Genomic DNA, 17,897 nt, shown 5'->3' with positions numbered 1-17,897 from the left:
GAAACAGCCTACCCTGATGTCATTGCTGGCGACTTCAGTCAGGCTTGCTTAAAGAAATCTCTGCCCTATTATCACTTGCAGCACCAGGGATCCTAACACGCTTGACCGCTGTTACACTATGATCAGGAATGACTACCATTCCATCCCTAGATCACACTTCGAGAAATCTGATCAATTGGCTGTCCTCCTCCTACCTGCATACAGGGAGATGCTAAAGAGCAAGCCTGCAAAGGTAAGGGCAATGGAGATGTAGTTGTGGGAGGCAGACCTCAATGCGTTTTATGTTTGCTTTGACTAACAGAACATGGAGGTAGTTTCATTAACTGCCATAGCCCTGTCGACCCTGTGATTTTCAGTTTCTGATGCCAATGTAAGAGCATCTTTCAGGAGGTTGAACCCACCAAAAGAATCTGGCCCAGAAAGTGTACCTGGCCGAATAATGAGACCCTGTGCTAATCAACTGGCTGGAGCTTTTTACTTTTCATTTGGCAGTCTGAGGTTACCCACCAGGCTTCAAGCAGGCGTCAATCATACCAGTGTTTAAGAAAAAGTGGAAACCTGCCTGAACGACTATCATCCAGTAGTACTTACTGTCAATCCACTGGGATGAAGTGCTCTGCTTCAATTTTCCTACTATCACTACAGGTCAACAGCAGAAGCTATTTCATTGGCTGTTCACTCTGGGCATTGAAGATGAATACATCAGGATGCTATTCACTGACTACAGCTCTGCATTCAATACTATCATCCCCTCAAAACTAATCCATACGTTCCAAGACGTAGGCCTCAATACTTCATTATGTAACTGGATGCTTGATTTCCTCACTTGCTGACTCCAGTCAGTTTGGAATGGCAACAAAATCTCCTCCACAATGACCATCAACACAGGTGCACCAGATGGTATTGGAGCTTAGCTATCTGCTCTACTCACTTTATACTTATGACTTTGAGGATGAGTACTGCTCCAATGCCACATGTAAGTTTGCTGATGACACCTCTGTTGTTAGCCATATAAAATGTGGTGGAGAATCAGCATATAGGAGGGAGACTGAAAATCTGGCTGAATGGTGACACAACACCTCTCATTGAATGCCAACAAAACCAAAGAGATATTGTCTACAGGAGGAGGAAACAGAGGTCCATGAGCCTGTCCTGATCAGGGGATCGGAGATGGAGAGGGTCTGTACTTTAGACTCCTCGGTGTTATCACTTCACAAGATCTGTCCTGGGTCAGCATGTATGTGCCATTACAAAGAAGGTACAGCACCACCTCTACTCTTCCAGAAGTCTGCGAAGATTCGGCATCATCTGAAACTTTGACAAACTTCTATAGATATACAGAAAGAAGTATACTGTTTGGTTGCATCACCATGTGGTATGGAAACACCAATACCTAAGAATGGAAAAGCATACAAAAAGTAGTGGATATAGTCCAGTCTATCACAGATAAAGCACATCTACAAAGAGCACTGTCTCAGAAAAGCAGCATCCATTATTAAGGACCCACACCTCCCACATGCTCTCTTCTCAATGCAACCATTAGGAAGTAAGTACAGGAGCCTCAGGTGCCACACCAAGAGGTTCAGGAACAGTAAGTACCCCTCAACCATTAGGCTCTTGAACCAAAGTGGATAACTTCCCTCACCCCAACACTGAACTAATTCCACAACCTATGGTCTCACTACAACTCATGTTCTCGATATTTATTACTTATTTTTTATTTTCTATTTTGTATTTGCATAATTTGTTGTCTTTTGCACATTTGTTGTTTTGCCATCTTTTGCAGTTTCTCATTTGACTCTATTGTGTTTCTTTGGATTTACAGTGAATGTCCACAAGGAAATGAATCGCAGGATAGTATATGGTGTCATATATGTACTTCAATAATAAATTTACTTTGAACTTAGAACTATATTTGAATGTGCTTCCTCTCAATTCTGTAATTCAGAGTGCTTAAATCTCATTAGCTAATGAGATTGATGATTGGTCCACTCAGTGCTCGAAGACCTCTATGCCCCACTGCTGCACTCCACACAATTTCTTGCAGGCACTTGTATCAACTTAGTGAGCACTTTTCTTGAGAAAATGAACAAAGTCTAATAAGTGATGCTGCCAGGTGTCCTGCTGCTACGCCAGCTGGCCTGCTGTCACATTGGCCAATGAGAACACAGGGAAAACAAACTGTCGATTCCAGTTAATTGGGATACATTGGGACCTGTACATTTGGGTCCAATTAAGTTGCTGCCTCAATTCAATAGGTTTCAACAGGTACATTTAATGTCAGAGAAATGTATACAACAAACATGCTGAAATTCATTTTCTTCATAAACATCCACGAAAACAGAGGGGTGTCCCAAAGAATAAATGACAGTTAAATGCTAGACCCCAAAGCCCCCCCAGCTTCCCCCCATACATAAGCAGCAGTAAAGCAACAACCACCCCCACCAGCAAAAAAGCATCTGTACCCCCCACAGAGCACTCAAGTGTGCAGCAAAGCATCAATAAAGATATAGACTTGCAGAAACCCAAAGACTACTTGTCCACCCAGTATTCAACATACCACAGGTTCTCTCTGTCCCTAATAAGGGAAAAAGAGATGATCCCATTTCACAGTGAGAGGGGAGACATAACAAACAACTCGCTGATTTATGGTGCTAAAAGTCTGTTGCGTCGCTTTTTCCGAGCTCTGTGCCCAAATAACTTGGGTCTCCGGGCACACAGCCAGCAGCCAGCAGGATGCTCTCGATCTTCTGTGTACTCCCATGACACATCAGGGGGCGGCACCAGCCTCGAACCTGCCCACCTACAGAGCCACAAAAATCTGGCACCTGAAGCCATGCCAGTCTTCCAGGCCACTCCTCGGCATATAGAAAAGCAGCTGGTCATGCGGCCCTGAGAGTGGGGCCCATTTCCACAACAAAACAAACTGAATTTCATGGAAACAGTTAAAAAACATAAAAAAGACAAACTGAAGAACAAATTATATATCTAAATTAAATATAGAATAAATTACTATAGCACTATTGTAGTACCAATACTACTACGGTACGATAAAATTGTATATTAGTTCCTAAGAATAATTGACGTTGGAATTCTCGTGAGACCATGGATTTGCACCTTGGAAGCTTTCCAGGGCCCAGGCCTGGGCAGGGTTGTATGGGAGACTGGCAGTTGCCCAAGCTGTAAGCCTTCTCCTCTCCACGCCGCCGATGTTGTCCAAAGGAAGGGCACTAGGACCCAAGCAGCTTGGCACCGGTGTCACCGCAGAGCAATGTGTTGTTAAGTGCCTTGCTCAAGGACACAACACGCTGCCTCAGCTGAGGCTCGAACCAATGGCCTTCAGATCACTAGGCCAGGCGCCAATATAATCCATCCAATGTATACAATCAACAAAATCAGCACAGACACGTAGTGCTGATAATGGACTGCCTTCATACAATGCTATCGACGATTGTATTTTCCAAATCTTCATTGTCAATACCTTCAAATTCTTCTTAATTCCTAAACTGTTGTAGTGGAACTGTTTCTTTTTCATTCCCAGCCATTTCTGAATGCTTGAAACCACAGTGAGCAACAGTTCTGAATTGTCTTATTACTTATTCCTCACCATCTATCACTGACAAAAAAAAACACTGCTTCATGCACACAGCACATGCAACTGATGCTAGTTAAAAACTAACCACTCTAAGCACAGTGTAGCATCTAATGGCCATGCAAGTGTGCATGACTGATGATCGTTAGAACCTGTCCAACAAGTTTCCTGCCCCAATTATGCAGCATGGAGTCCCAAATAAACTAAGGGAATCCCGGAAATGTTCTCAATTGGTTTTTGTTTATTAAGAGTTGTCCCAATTAAGTGGCGGCCCTGATGAAGCAAAGACTCAATTAACCTGAATTCACTGCACTTTATTTTAAATTTGTTCCATTGTTCAATAATATTTTGGAATAATCATGACACATATTCAGCATTTAAATATGATTTACTTAATTAAATCATCTGTAAAATCTATACATGGAACATATAACATAGAACAGTACAGAACAGGAACAGGCCAGTTGGCCCACAACATTGTGCCAAACCAACGTCATAAACTTCCAAATACTAATCCCTCCTATCTACACCATGTCCATATCCCTCTATCTTCCTTATATTCATGTGCCTATCCAAATGTCTCTAAAAGCCTCTAATGTATTTGCACTAACACTGTACTGGGCAACACATTCCAGGCTTCTACCACTCTCTGAGTAAAAAACTTAACCCTCAATTTCCCCATGAACCTAGCCCCTCTTACCATCAATGCGTGCCCTCTGATATTAAACATTTCACCCTGGGAAACAGATACTCTCTATCCACTCTATCTATGCCTCTCATAATCTTGTGAACCTCTGTCACATCTCCTCTCAGCCTCCGGCACTCCAGAGTAAACAACCCAAGGTTATCTAGCCTCTCATGATAGCACATGCCCTCTAAACTAGGCACCCTCTGAAAAATCTCAACATCAATGCCTCCTCTAATTTGTAATGACCAGAGTGTGCAAAAATGTTGTGCTGCACAACTTTTTTGTCCAGGGTCAACAACATGTGCACTGAATATTTAAGTGGAATAAACCCGAAGCTATTCTAAGGCTAATAAACTACCAAGCCCAGTTTGTTGCTCATTGTTCAAAATAAATAAAACAATACACATCAGTGAGTCTTTTTTCTCATATGCTATATGACAGTGTGTAATAATATCAAATTCTCCAGCAAGTTTTGCATAGCTACAATACATACAGGTAATACCAGTTTCAATATTGTATCTAAATATTTCTCATAGCTGCACGTTCTTGACCTCGTGTGGCAGTTACTACTGTTTCATTAAACCATTCTGCTTTACATCAACTAGCAGCTCTTTTGTGCTTCATACCCTTTGCTTCTTTGGAATTCGACATAGTGCATCAATAACTTCTTCAATAAAAACAGTATAAATAAGCCAGTTCTAAAATCTGCAGACAAGTCATCACAAACTCCATGTTGCAAACACTGTCCACATCAGAAACCAGAAAAGGAAATGTGATGGTGTATGATAATGAAATATACTTAATATGCAAACAAGGTAAGGGTGACAACCTTTTGTGCGCAGTTTAAATTCCTTTGTGCACTAGTAGCAAAAGATGCGTGTGCGCATATACACACACCTTAGAGGGAACACTGCTCAACACCCTCCTACAGTGAGGTGAAGATGAATACTCAAAGATCAAAGACAAATATTCCAAATACATTTTCCTGGAAATGGCACTGGATGTTTTGAAATTAAATATTCTTCAATATATGATGTTTAAAAGTAATAAGTCAGAGGTGCAGTTAAGCATTATTTTTAATTTGTGGACTTCACAAGATGAAAGACACATTAACATCTCTGTGCTGAGTGACATTTGACTGGGTCAGAGTCTGGGTCTGAAAAAGAAACACTGTAATGGATATATGAAAAAACAGGCGATGATCCTAGACAGACATTGATTCCAGCACTACACATAACCAGAATTATCTTCCCTATTGACTGAACTAAGGTGGCAACCGAAACTGTGAGCTGCACCCTATTGCATACCTCTGACTACAATCACACAGTAAGGATACAGACAGGAAAAAGCTTAAAATATTCAGTCGCACATTCTATCTAAGATACTTAAAACAGATGAGAGTAGCAGCAGTGTGATTTTCTTTCTTATAGATTTTAGAGCTAATCATCAGATGCCATCTGCTGAAATTCCAGGAAACTACAAAGACCAATTCTGTGAGACACTAACATGCTGTACTTTTATTGTGGAGCTCTTCGATCTGACTCCAAGTTTCTTTTATGTCCAATCCTGATTTTTTTGGGATCTTTCACAAAATGTGACCCTGCAGGTTCATTAAAATTAATTTGATAATGAATGATAATAACCAAATAAAATGAACTGTTATGTGTTGTAACTCCAAAGTATATAAACTAATTGAAAAGAAGACACGGAGAGTCCATAAAACATGTCTACCTTTGTTTTTCACTAGGTGTGTACATATCATGTGGCAGCGTAATAACATGCCATTTATGTTACTTTGACATACAATCCGTAATAAATTATTTAAATAAAGAATGGTTAATCAAACAATATATTTACAATATTACACAAATACGACTGAAATATTAAATACCACAACACTCCTTCCTGCTTAGCTATAAACTACAACTCAATATAGAATGCATCATATAGAAGCAGAGTAAATTTTAAATTGTCCTATTCAGGTCTAAAGATATCATTACACTGTAGGATTTCTTACTCTTGTGGGATAACATCTTCCCTGACAAGGGAGGTCATGTTGCTTGGCTGGTGAGACTTGTGGCTGTGAAAACAATCTCAGCTTTTGGGCCCTCCTCCATGGTGGTTGTAGGAGTTGACTCTGAGACTGCAGTAAGTGGTTATGACTGCGCTGGAAACCTTTCTTCTCCTTTTCTCGGCTTTTCCTCTGGATTTACTTCGATCCTATCTTTTGTCCCAGTCCCTGGCTCCCTTCACTCTCTTTCTCCCGCTCTCGATCCCTTTCTTGGTCGCATTCCCCTTCCTTATTTTTGGTTTTCTCACAATCCCCATCACGGTCTCACTCACAGCCCCCATCCCACTCACACTCGCAATGCTACTCTTTCTATTTTGCATGTTCCTTCTCTCTTTGAAGTCTGTCTCTTTCTCACTTATGCTCTTTCTCACTTATGCTCTTTCTTTCTATCTCTCTCTCCTTTTTAATTTTTTGTCTTTCTTTTTCTCACCCTTTTTCTTCTTCTAGTTTCTTGGGAGTATCTCTGAATTTGCTAATTTCTCAAGAAATTCAGTCTTGTTTTTCCTCTTCCATTTCCATAGCACTTATGCCATCTTCCTCTTTCTACTTTCTAAGATGTGTATCTTTGTCTTGGGAAGGTACATTTAGTTCACTAGAGTATTCTCTTCTTAATCCTTCTATTGCTCACGTTATGACGTGATCTCTCTTCTGTGTGGCGCGTGGCCAAGTGTTAAAGGCGTTCAACTAGCGATCTGAAGGTTGTGAGTTCGAGCCCCAGCTGAGGCAGCGTGTTGTGTCCTTGAGCAAGGCACTTAACCACACATTGCTCCAGTCCACCCAGCTGAAAATGGGTACCAGCAAATTGCTGGGGGTTAACCTTGTGATAAACTAGCATTCTATCCAAAGAGGAGTCTTGTACTCTCAGTTGCTTCACGCCACAGAAACCGGCATAAGCACCAGCCTGATGAGCCTAAAGGCTCGGGAGAGACTTTAAAAAAAATCTTTAATCTCTCTTCTTGGTTTCCTCATTCATAACATCATCTGACAAATGCGCTGTTTTTTCTGAATGAATGAAGTTTTATTTCAGTGAGAACAAACATAACAAAAAGCATCATCTGCAGCAATGATTTCATAAGACAAAATTAAATAATAATAATCTTTAAAACAGACCTGAAGGGTGTAGGCTGAAGCTACAGCTTATTACGCCTACCCCTCTTACTTATGCAAAAACATATTTGGTGTCAATCATTACATCAAAACAAAAAATTTCATAATCTTTCAACACAAAATCATGTATTTTATATTTGTTCATTAAATTATTTTTCAATGTTTTTATAAACTTGTTAAGTGTGGTGCGTGTTTTTAAATTCTCACTACAACTGTTTCATAGATTCACCCCTCTGACTGAAATACAATGCTTTTTTTACATTTGTTCTTATCCTTTGTATTTGAAATATACATGTTGCTTTCAAATCATGTCAACTTTCTCTAATTTTAAACAACCTTTGGATACTTCGTGTTAACTGTTCAGTTTTTACTTTATACATAATTTGTATTATTTTAAAATCTATGAAATCTCTAAATTTTAAAGTGTTTAGTTGAATAAGTAGTGGATTGGTTGACTCATAATAACTTGTCTTATTTACAATTTGTATGGGTTTTTTTTGGAGTAGAAAAATTGAGTTTGTATTTGTTTTGTGTGTATTTCCCCATACCTCTACACAGTAAGTTATGTATGGGACTATAACTGGACAGTGTAATGTATACAAAGATTCCCAATTTAAGAAATCTTGTGTTTTGTACAGTATTGCAATAGATTTTGACATTTTTGCTTTGACATAATTTATGTGGTTTCCAGCTTAATTTTTTATCTATTACCACTCCCAAAAATTTTGTTTCAGATAACTTATCAATTTCAACATCATTTATTCTAAGTTTACTATATCAGTTTGGTACACAGGTTCCAAATATTTTCATATCTCCATTGACTCTTTTCTTTTTAACCTTTGATTCATGCAACTGGGCTTTGTTTTTTTCATCTACTTTTACCTGCAGCTTTTTGTATTTAAGTTGAAGTTCATGCAATAACTTTAAAGCATGCAGAGTAGATTTTGGCTCTTTATACTCACAGAAGCCAAATTCTTGCAACTTTCCTCAAGGTCTTTGAACCCTCTTTCAACTTAAAACCAAGCTACATTTTGCAAGTAACTGCCTGATTAATCTATCAGAAGTTTCGTCAGATATGTTGCCTACAAAAACTGTTGCAGTCAAGCCACTGCTTTCACGATCCCTCTGAGGTCCTTGGCCCAATTTGCTTTCCAACCAGAAGCACAGAGGTTGGCACCAACGCTTTTTGTCCAGTGGGGCAACGGTTCATGGTGATTGGCATGAAAACAGATGTGGCATCATCCAGTACATTTCTTAATTTGCTTAATTGCTGTCGCAGGGGATGTGGCAGGTGAATGGTGGATGGATCTCCAATCAAATTGTAGTTGTCGCAGCCATTCACTTTCCCAGAATGCTGTCCCTGTTATTTTTACCACATTCAAGCCCAATGTGGCTTGTTGGTCGTTGTATTTCACTGTTATGAATGTCATTCCCACAGGAGTTATCTTTTCTCCAGTGTAAGATCTTGGCTCAATATCTGCAGGCTTCAGTTTGTTATTTTTGAAATGTCATTCAAACTCATTTTGTGAAATGACTGAAACAGCCGAGCTAGTGTCCAATTCCATTTTACTTAATTTGCCATTGGTTGGCTTGGCTATTGTGTGGCTATTGTTATTTTTCACATTGTAAATCTCAAGGCTAGCTAGTCCTGTATTACTCGCATTATCAGATTTTTCACCAACAGTGTGCAGATTAGTGTTCTTTCCAAAACTGCCAATTGCCTTTTAATGTTTTTCTCTTCACTGTGCAGTCCTTTTATTTTTGATTGCTTGGTGCTATTTATATGTGTCCTACTTTGTTGCATTTTCTGCAAGTATTGCCTCTACATCTGCATTGGTGCCATGTATGTGAGCCCCTGCCAGAACAGTAACACAGTTTATTCAGCTGGGCTGGTTTTTGTCTAGGCACTGCAATTTTGTTTATACAATCGGCCCTCCTTATCCACAAGGGATTGGTTCCGGGACCCCTCGTGGATACCAAAAAACGCGGATTCTCAAGTCCCTTATTCAACGTGTCTCAATGCGGTGGATCTTAGGACCCAGCTGAACCTCAGACCTTATTTAACCTGTCTCAGTGTGGTGGACGTTAGGACCCGGCGGCGGAGCTCTGAATCCGCAGTGTTTCTGTTCACGAAAATAATCACGATCACGATTGAAAATAAAGTGGAAATAATAAAGCGATCAGAAAGAGGTGAAATGCCATAGGTCGTTGTAAAAACGTTAGGCTAGGTTGGTCAACGATCAGAATAATTTTAAAGGATAAAGTGAGAAAGGCTCTGCCCTGATGAAAACTACAATTATTACTAAGCAACACAGTGGTTTAATTATTGGGTTTTAGGGTTTTGAGTTTTTGATCCTCCACATCAACCCGGCACAGATGGAGAGCATGCTCGGGGGCAGTCTGTCACTGGATCGAGCCTGGTGCTGAAACATACGTTCTTAAGTGTTTTATATGCATAGAAAGGTAAAATGTATACTATATACTAAGACAAACATTTGACTAACTAACGCTAAATAATACTGGATGTACCTGTTCCGACTTACTTAGTAAGAGAACTTCTGATTTTTTTCGATCCCGATCCACGATAACCCACGCTCATCCTCCCGTATACTTTAAATCATCTCTAGATTACTTATAATACCTAATACAATGTAAATGCTATGCAAAATAGTTGTTATACTGCATTGTTTAGGGAATAATGACAAGAAAAAAAGTCTGTACATGCTCGAACAAGTGCTGGAAGAGCACTTCCGGGTTTTCTTGATTTGTGGTTGGTTGAATTTGAGGATGTGGAACTCGCGGATAAGGAGGGCCGACTGTACTCACTTTCATTCCTGACTGCAACTCAATTGCATCTCTGTCTGCTGGTTCCATTGATACAGCTATTTCAACTGCTCTTTTAAATGTGAGTAGTGCTTCAGTTAGGAGCAGTTTTTGAATACTTTCCTGTAAGATCCCCCAAACTAGACAATCTCTCAGTGCATCATTATGTCTATCAGTGAACTGACAATGCTCCGTCAATCTCTTCAATTCAGCCATGTTTGTTGAAATGGACATCCCTTCATTTTGATTCTGATTTACAATATTACTCAAGTACTATTAAAATATTTAATACACAACAGGAACGTGACCCCCTTCAGTGGTTCCAACATTCAATGACATAATGGCAAATTGGAGACTTAAGTTCAGAAAGCTGAATTTCCCAATACCCTTTGGGTATTTTCTCCACTATTTTCTAGTGGAGAAAATAATATCAGTTTTACAGCAGCCTAGAATCAATAGTAGTTTGTAAAAGGGAATTTCAAAATTCTACCATCTGTAGTTTGGTGTGATCAGTCAGAGCCATACAGCATGGAAACAGGCCATTTGACCCTCAAAGTTCACACCAATAAATGGGAACAGCCATTTTCCAGCACATGGCATCATAGCTGTCTATGCTTAGGGGATCCAGCTGGTCACCTAGATACTTGTTAAATGTTGTTGTGATTCTGCTCCCGCAGTTCTTTCAGGAAGTATATTTGATGTCATCACCACTCGCTGGGTGGAAAAGGTCTCTCTCAGATCCCTTCTGGATCTCTTACCCTTTGTCTAAATCTATGATTTCTAGCTTTATCTACCTCTGATATGGGAAGATATTTTCTGCAATCTTTCCCTCATAATTTTATATATCTCAATCCTGTCTCCTCCTAATCTGCTTCATTCCGGAGAAAACAGACCGAGCCTCTCTAGTCTCTTCTCATAAATGGAACAGTCCATCACAGTCAACATCATGGCGAATATCCTCTCCACCTTCTCTGGCATTATAGACAGTGTGAGATCTTACCAATGTTTTGGAAAGTTGTGTTCAACACCCAGATTAGTGAAAGCTAGCATCCTGTGTACCTTCTTAAGTAGGTAGTGAAAAATACTGAAAAATGAAACAACTTGCAAAGAAAAATCAACTGTTCAAAATCCCTGGGATCAGAACCGAAAAATGTGATATTTTTAAAGTAATAGCTGAAAGCAGAATGATATTCTATTGTATACAACTCTTTTCAGGCCACAAAATGAAATACATTGCAGTTCCTGAAAATATGAAAAAAAGAAAATGCAGGAACCACTCACCATGGTCAGACAACATTTATAGAGAGAGAAACAGAGTTAATGTCAGTTGAAATTCATAGACTGCCCCCCCCCCCCCCATCAGAAGTAACTTCTAAGCTGCAGATAAATTGGAAAGAGAAATTAACAAGACAAAAGAAAACATCCAGATCTGGCTGAGACTGGGGTTTCTACTGGGATGGGTTGATAAAGGGCCATTTGGAGGGTTACAAGAAGTAATGTGTTTGAGATAAAAAAAAATCAGGGCATGCAATTGGAAAGGGGTAAAAAGAACTGATCCAATATTATAGACGTATGATTTATAGCTGAAATAGCCAGTTCCGATAAAGAAAGCGAACGTGGGTTATCAAAGCATGGAGGATTGAAATCGCATGGCAGATGAGGTACTGTTGCTCTGGCGTGCATTGACCTTGCTATGATAGTGCAACAGACTAAAGACAGGTTCCTCCAACAGTAATTGGTCATTGCAAATTGTTCCATGATTAGGATAGGGTTAATTGGGTTTGTTGGGGTGGCTTGAGGGGCCAGCTCCATGCTATATTGTTAAAATAAATAAATAAAGTCTGAATGGATGTGGGGTGATGAATTGAAGTGGAGGGCATCTAGTTTCCTCTGTTGATTGACTACAGGTGCCTGTAAAGTGATCACATACTTGACATTTGGTTTCTCTAATGGCAGGGCAAATTTCTCAAGGTTTTCACATTCCACCAGCCTCCATATTTAATGAATAATCTTTTGAAATTACTGCAATTGAATAAGATTCCACCACCAGACGTACCTTCCTCTCCCTTTCCTTTTCAGCACTTTCTTTGTGGCTGCTCCTTCATCTCCACCAGCCATTCGCTTTTCTTACGGCAGTTTTCCATGCAACTGCAAGAGATGCAACACGTTGTCCCTTCCTGCCACTCGGCAGCCCAAACTGCTCTTCCAAATGAAGCAGCCATTCACTTACCCTTCTTTCAATGTGCTGTACATTTGGAGCTCTGCTCCTCCACGGTGTTGAAAGCAAATGCAAACTGCGTGTCAGCCTTGCTGGAAGTTGTAGTTGTCAGAATCCAGCAGCAGTCATAGTGGTGCCGCAACTCAGGTTTAATGCTAACCTCTAGTGCCGTTAGTGCAGACGTATCCATGAAGTCCCCTGGATTCCCTTTGGGTACTCTGGTTTCCTACAAAAATCCCAATGATATGTGGTTTGGTTGTATGGCACAGTAGATTCCATGTGGTATGTAGATGGGTTGTAGAATGTAGGAGAGATTGATGGAAATGTATGAAGAATCAAATGGGAATAGTGTAGGATTTGTGTAATTGGTTGCTGGATATTCATATAAACTTGAAGAACTGAAAAGCTTGTGTGTGTGCTGTATAATTCTGTCACATTTATTATCCTCTCCCTATTCTCAAGAATTTAAGAAATAAGGGGATTTCCCTATCTGAGCCTGCTCCACCTGTGATCAATTAAACATATTTTACCTCAGACCCATTTTTCTACTTAATCTTTGTATCCAGAAATCGATCCATTTGTTCTGAATTAGTTTAGTGACTGAGCTTCCATAGCCGTCTGGGGTAGAGAATTATAAAAGTTATGGAGAAATTCCCCCTAATTTATCCCAACCCCAATCCTTGCTTTCCATCTGGAAACTTTTGTTGAATCTAACTTGATCCAGAATTGATTCCCTCACACGAAATTCTGCCGGAAGCTCCGGTGTTTTCCGCATTCTGCGCGGATTATAACAGGATTTAAATGTTAACGCTGCACCGCTGAATTTTAATCCAGGGACATTCTCCGGACGATACGGTGCTCAGGATCCGGGGCAAGGGCTGGACGCGGCGACTGCGGTCGGACTCCTCCGGCCGGCGGGGGCGCTACCGAGACGCCTGCCGGGTGCCGATGCCTGGTGACCTCTTCCTCTTGCCTCCCTGTAACCCGGCAGTAGAAGCGGGGAAGCGTGTGGGTTTACGGTTGAATGTGGACGGGAAGAGCTCTGCGGACTGGAGTGGGATCACGGCGGGGGGAGAGCGGCCTCCGGACGGGTAGGCACGGCGAGCTGAACACGTGGGAGCGCCGTGATCAAACTGCGCAGCAACAGGTACATCCGTGGCTGGGCTGTGTAGTGTTCTGCGTGTGTACACCGGGCTGCTGATAGTGTGTTGTGTGTATATACTGGGTTGTGTGTAGTGTAGTGTGTTGTGTGTGTGTACATTGGGCAATGTAGAGGTGTGTGTGGGTTTACACTGGGCTGCGTAGAGGTGTGTGTAGTATGTGTATTGTGTGTGTAGCGTGTGTATCTGTAGCTAGTTTGATGTACGTGTGTACACAGGACTGTCTTATTCTGTGTATATTCGTACACCGGGCTGTGTGAGTGAGTGTGTTTATTGTGTGTGCAGTGCCTGTGTAATGTGTATGTTCTGTGTGCACAGGGCTGTGTGTATAGTGTCTGTAGTGTGTATGTACACACCTGGTTCTGTGTGTAATGTGTGTGTATATATAGTGTGTAAGGTGTGTGTGTATACACGTGTGTGTAGTGTTATGTGAGTGCGTATAATGTGTGTCAGTGTAGAGTGTGTTTGTGTGTAGTGTCTCTAGACTTGGCTCTGTGTGTATCGTGTGTTTATGTACACTGAGTTCTGTGTGTGTGTGCACATGCACATGAAGTTGTGTAGTGTGTGTAGCATATGTGTACATCAGGCTGCGTGTGCAGTGTGCGTGTATGCATAGTGTGTTGTCTGTGTGTATACTGGGCTTTCTGTATATAGTGTGTGCTTGTGTGTGTATCTGTAGTGAGTGTATGTAGTTTGTATACAACTGGCTATGTGTGTGTGTGTAGTGTGTAAGTTATGTGTTTATATTGTGTGTATGTAGAGTGGCATGCAGAAGTTTGGGCACCCGGTCAAACTTTCTGTTACTGTGAATAGTTAGGTGAGTAGAAGATGAACTGATCTCCAAAAGTCATAAAGTTAAAGATAAAACATTCTTTTCAACATTTTTAGCAAGATTAGTGTATTATTTTCGTTTTCTACAATTTTAGAGTGAAAAAATGGAAAGGAGCACCACACAAAAATTAGGGCACTTCAAGAGATTTGAGCTCTCGGATAACTTTTACCAAGATCTCAGACCTTAATTAGCTTGTTAGGGTTATGGCTTGTCTACAGTCATTGTTGGGAAAGGCCAGGTGATGCAAATGTCAAACCTTTATAAATACACTGACTCCTCAAACCTTGTCCCAACAGCCAGCAGCCATGGGCTCCTCTAAGCAGCTGTCTAGCACTCTAAAAATTAAAATAAATGATGCCCACAAAGCAGGAGAAGGCTATAAGAAGATAGCAAAGTGTTTTCAGGTAGCGGTTTCCGCAGTTCGTAATGTAATTAAGAAATGGCAGTTAACAGGAACAGTGGAGTTGAAGTTGAAGTTTGGAAGACCAAGAAAATTTTCCGAGAGAACTACTCATAGGATTGCTAGAAAGGCAAATCAACACCCCCGTTTGACTGCAAAAGACCTTCAGGAAGATTTAGCAGACTCCGGAGTGGTGGTGCACAGTTCTACTGTGCAGCGACACCTACACAAATATGACCTTCGTGGAAGAGTCATCTGAATAAAACATTTCCTGCGTCCTCACCACAAAATTCAGCGTCAGAAGTTTGCAGAGGAACATCTAAACAAGCCTGATGCATTTTGGAAACAAGTCCTGTGGACTGATGAAGTTGAAATAGAACTTTTTGGCCGCAATGAGCAAAGGTATGTTTGGAGAAAAAAAGGTGCAGAATTTCTTGGAAAGAACACTTCTCCAACTGTTAAGCACGGGGGTGGATCGAACATACTTTGGGCTTGTGTTGCAGCCAGTGGCACAGGGAACATTTCACTGGTAGAGTGAACAATTAATTCAATTAAATTCCAGCAAATTCTGGAAGCAAGCATCACACCGTCTGTAAAAAACTGAAGATGAAAAGAGGATGTCTTCTGCAACAGGATAATGATCCTAAACACACCTCAAAATCCACAATGGACTACCTCAAGAGGCCAACCTAAACATCATCAAAAATCTGTGGATAGACCTCAAAAGAGCAGTGCATGCAAGATGGCCCAAGAATCTCACAGAACTGGAAGCCTTTTGCAAGGAAGAATGGGCGAAAATCCCCCAAACAAGAATTGAAAGACTCTTAGCTGCCTACAGAAAGTGTTTACAAGCTGTGATACTTGCCAAAGGAGATGTTACTAAGTACTGACCATGCAGAGTACCCAAACTTTTACTTTGGGCCCTTTTCCTCTTCTGTTATTTTGAAACTGTAAAAGATGGAATTTTTTTTTAAAAAGTAGTATTGCTTAAAGTATTAAAGAAATGTGTCATCTTTAACTTTATGCATTTTGGAAATCAAGTCATCTTTTACTTGCTTAACTATTCACAGTAACAGAAATTTTGATTGGGGTGCCCAAACCTTTGTATGCCACTGTATATAATGTATGTAGTGTATTCACCGGGCTGTGGGCATGTGTGTGCGTAGTGTGTGCATATACCTGACTGTGTATGTTTGTGTGTACACTGGGCTGTGTCTGTGATGTGAAGGTATGCGCCATGCTGTGTGTGTACACTAAGCTGTGTTTATAGTGTGTCTGTGCTTTGTGTGTATGTAATCTGTGTGAGTGTATATCAAGCTGGCACTTGAACAACTAGGCAATAAGCAGTAAGAGTGGAGTGTACTCTGACACCGGTTGCATTGCGGTGTGAGATTTCTATCAGACTAGGTTGAAGAAGTTTCTCCCTAACTACTATCAGCAAATCACCTCTCAACACTTTGATTGCTGCTAACTCACAATCAGGAATGTCTACCAATCCATCCGTCACTGCCAGTCTGGTAAATTCAACGACCTGCCCTGTGTATGCACAGAGACTGAAGAGCACGGCACCAGTAAAGAGAACTACAGAGAGCGGGATGGCAGAGGTGGAGGGTTACTTTGAATCTGTAGACTGACCGTGTTCAAGGGTTGTCAGTGGACCTAAATGAATGGTCATCACCAGCTTAAGGACATAGGATGTGTGCGTAGCCACAAAATCTTCCTGAGTTTGCCCACCCAGATGCCTTGAATGAATGAGGCATTCGTAATCTGTAAGATTTGGGGCGACCCCATTCATGTAAGAAGTCCCATTACAGCCCCAGGAAAGCCACTGAGAGCACAGAGGCCATTCCAACTAAATTGTACATGGATGCTTGACAGTTGTGGCAGGGCGTGCACAATATCACTTCCCACAAGGTGAGATTGGATAGTATAAGTGGCAGCAGCCCATCACTCGCAAATGAACTCAATCCCTGTCATGCACGCTCTGATAGGGAGAGCCGTGACACACCCACAGAGCCCCCTTTCTGCAACATTCCTACTAAATTTTGAAAGGACTAGATAAGGTGGATGTGGAGAGGATGTTTCCTATGGTGGGATATCCAGAATTAGATGAAACAGCCTCAAAATTGAGGGGCAACCCTTTAGAACAGAGGTAAGGAGGAATTTTTTTTAGCCAAAGAATAGTAAATCTGTGAAATGCTCTGCCACAGACTGCGGTAGGGGCCAAGTCCATGGGTATATTTAAGGTGTAAATTGATCATTTCCTGATTGGTCAGAACATCAAAGGATCTGGAGAGAAGGCAGGTGTATGGGGTTGAGTAGGATCCAGGATCAGCCGTGATGGAATGGCTGAGAAGACTTGATGGGCTGAATGGCCTAATTCTCCTCCTATGTCTTGTGGATGGCATTCCATGTAGACCACTGATCACTTCTACAAGGAACGCTGTTGCAGCAGGGCAGCATCCATTATCAAGGATACTCACCACCCAGATCATGATCTCTTTTCGTTGCTGCCATCAGGAGGAAGGTGCAGGAGCCTTAGGTGCCATGCCACCAGGTTCAGGAACAGTTATTAACTTCAACCAGAATCGATAACTTTATTCATCCCAACACTGAACTTACTCCACAACCAATGGACTCACTTTCAAGGACTCTACAACTTATGTTCTTAAATATTTATTATTTATTATTATTCTTTTCCTTTTTGTATTTACACAATCTGTTGTCTTTTGCACATTGGTTGTTTGTGTGATTTTTCATTAATTCTTTGTATTTACTGTGAATACTCACAGGAAAATGAATATATGTACCCTTTTCGTAAAATGTGGTCTGATCTCCTTCCAAGTCACAATAACAGACAAACGCAATCTGTCTAAACTAATAATACATAAACAATTGTACTACTTGTCAATACTGAGTATACCATTTAAACAATGATAGTCTCAATAAAGTATGTAAAGTAATGCCTTCTACAAAAGCTATTTGGATTCAGGTCTTTCATGAATG

General features: G+C 40.8%; 1 protein-coding gene across 4 annotated transcripts in view; it reads left to right on the top strand.

Annotated features, from left to right (window-relative positions):
* The first annotated feature begins 13,459 nt into the window (after positions 1–13,459).
* LOC140729174 (SWI/SNF-related matrix-associated actin-dependent regulator of chromatin subfamily E member 1-related-like) overlaps positions 13,460–17,897 on the top strand; it is a 53,253-nt gene continuing 48,815 nt past the window's right edge. For 2 of the 4 annotated variants that reach the window (XM_073048645.1, XM_073048643.1), the window contains exon 1: positions 13,460–13,646. The gene's annotated coding sequence lies outside the window, so the exon portion shown is untranslated. The remainder of the gene's footprint in view (positions 13,647–17,897) is intronic. The other 2 variants (XM_073048644.1, XM_073048642.1) reach the window with 2 other exon arrangements.

The sequence above is a fragment of the Hemitrygon akajei genome, chromosome 6 (assembly GCF_048418815.1).
Source record: "Hemitrygon akajei chromosome 6, sHemAka1.3, whole genome shotgun sequence".
NCBI classification, from domain to species: Eukaryota; Metazoa; Chordata; class Chondrichthyes; order Myliobatiformes; family Dasyatidae; genus Hemitrygon; species Hemitrygon akajei.
The sequence above is the reverse complement of the archived record's forward strand: the minus strand, read 5'-3'. Positions and strand labels throughout refer to the sequence as shown.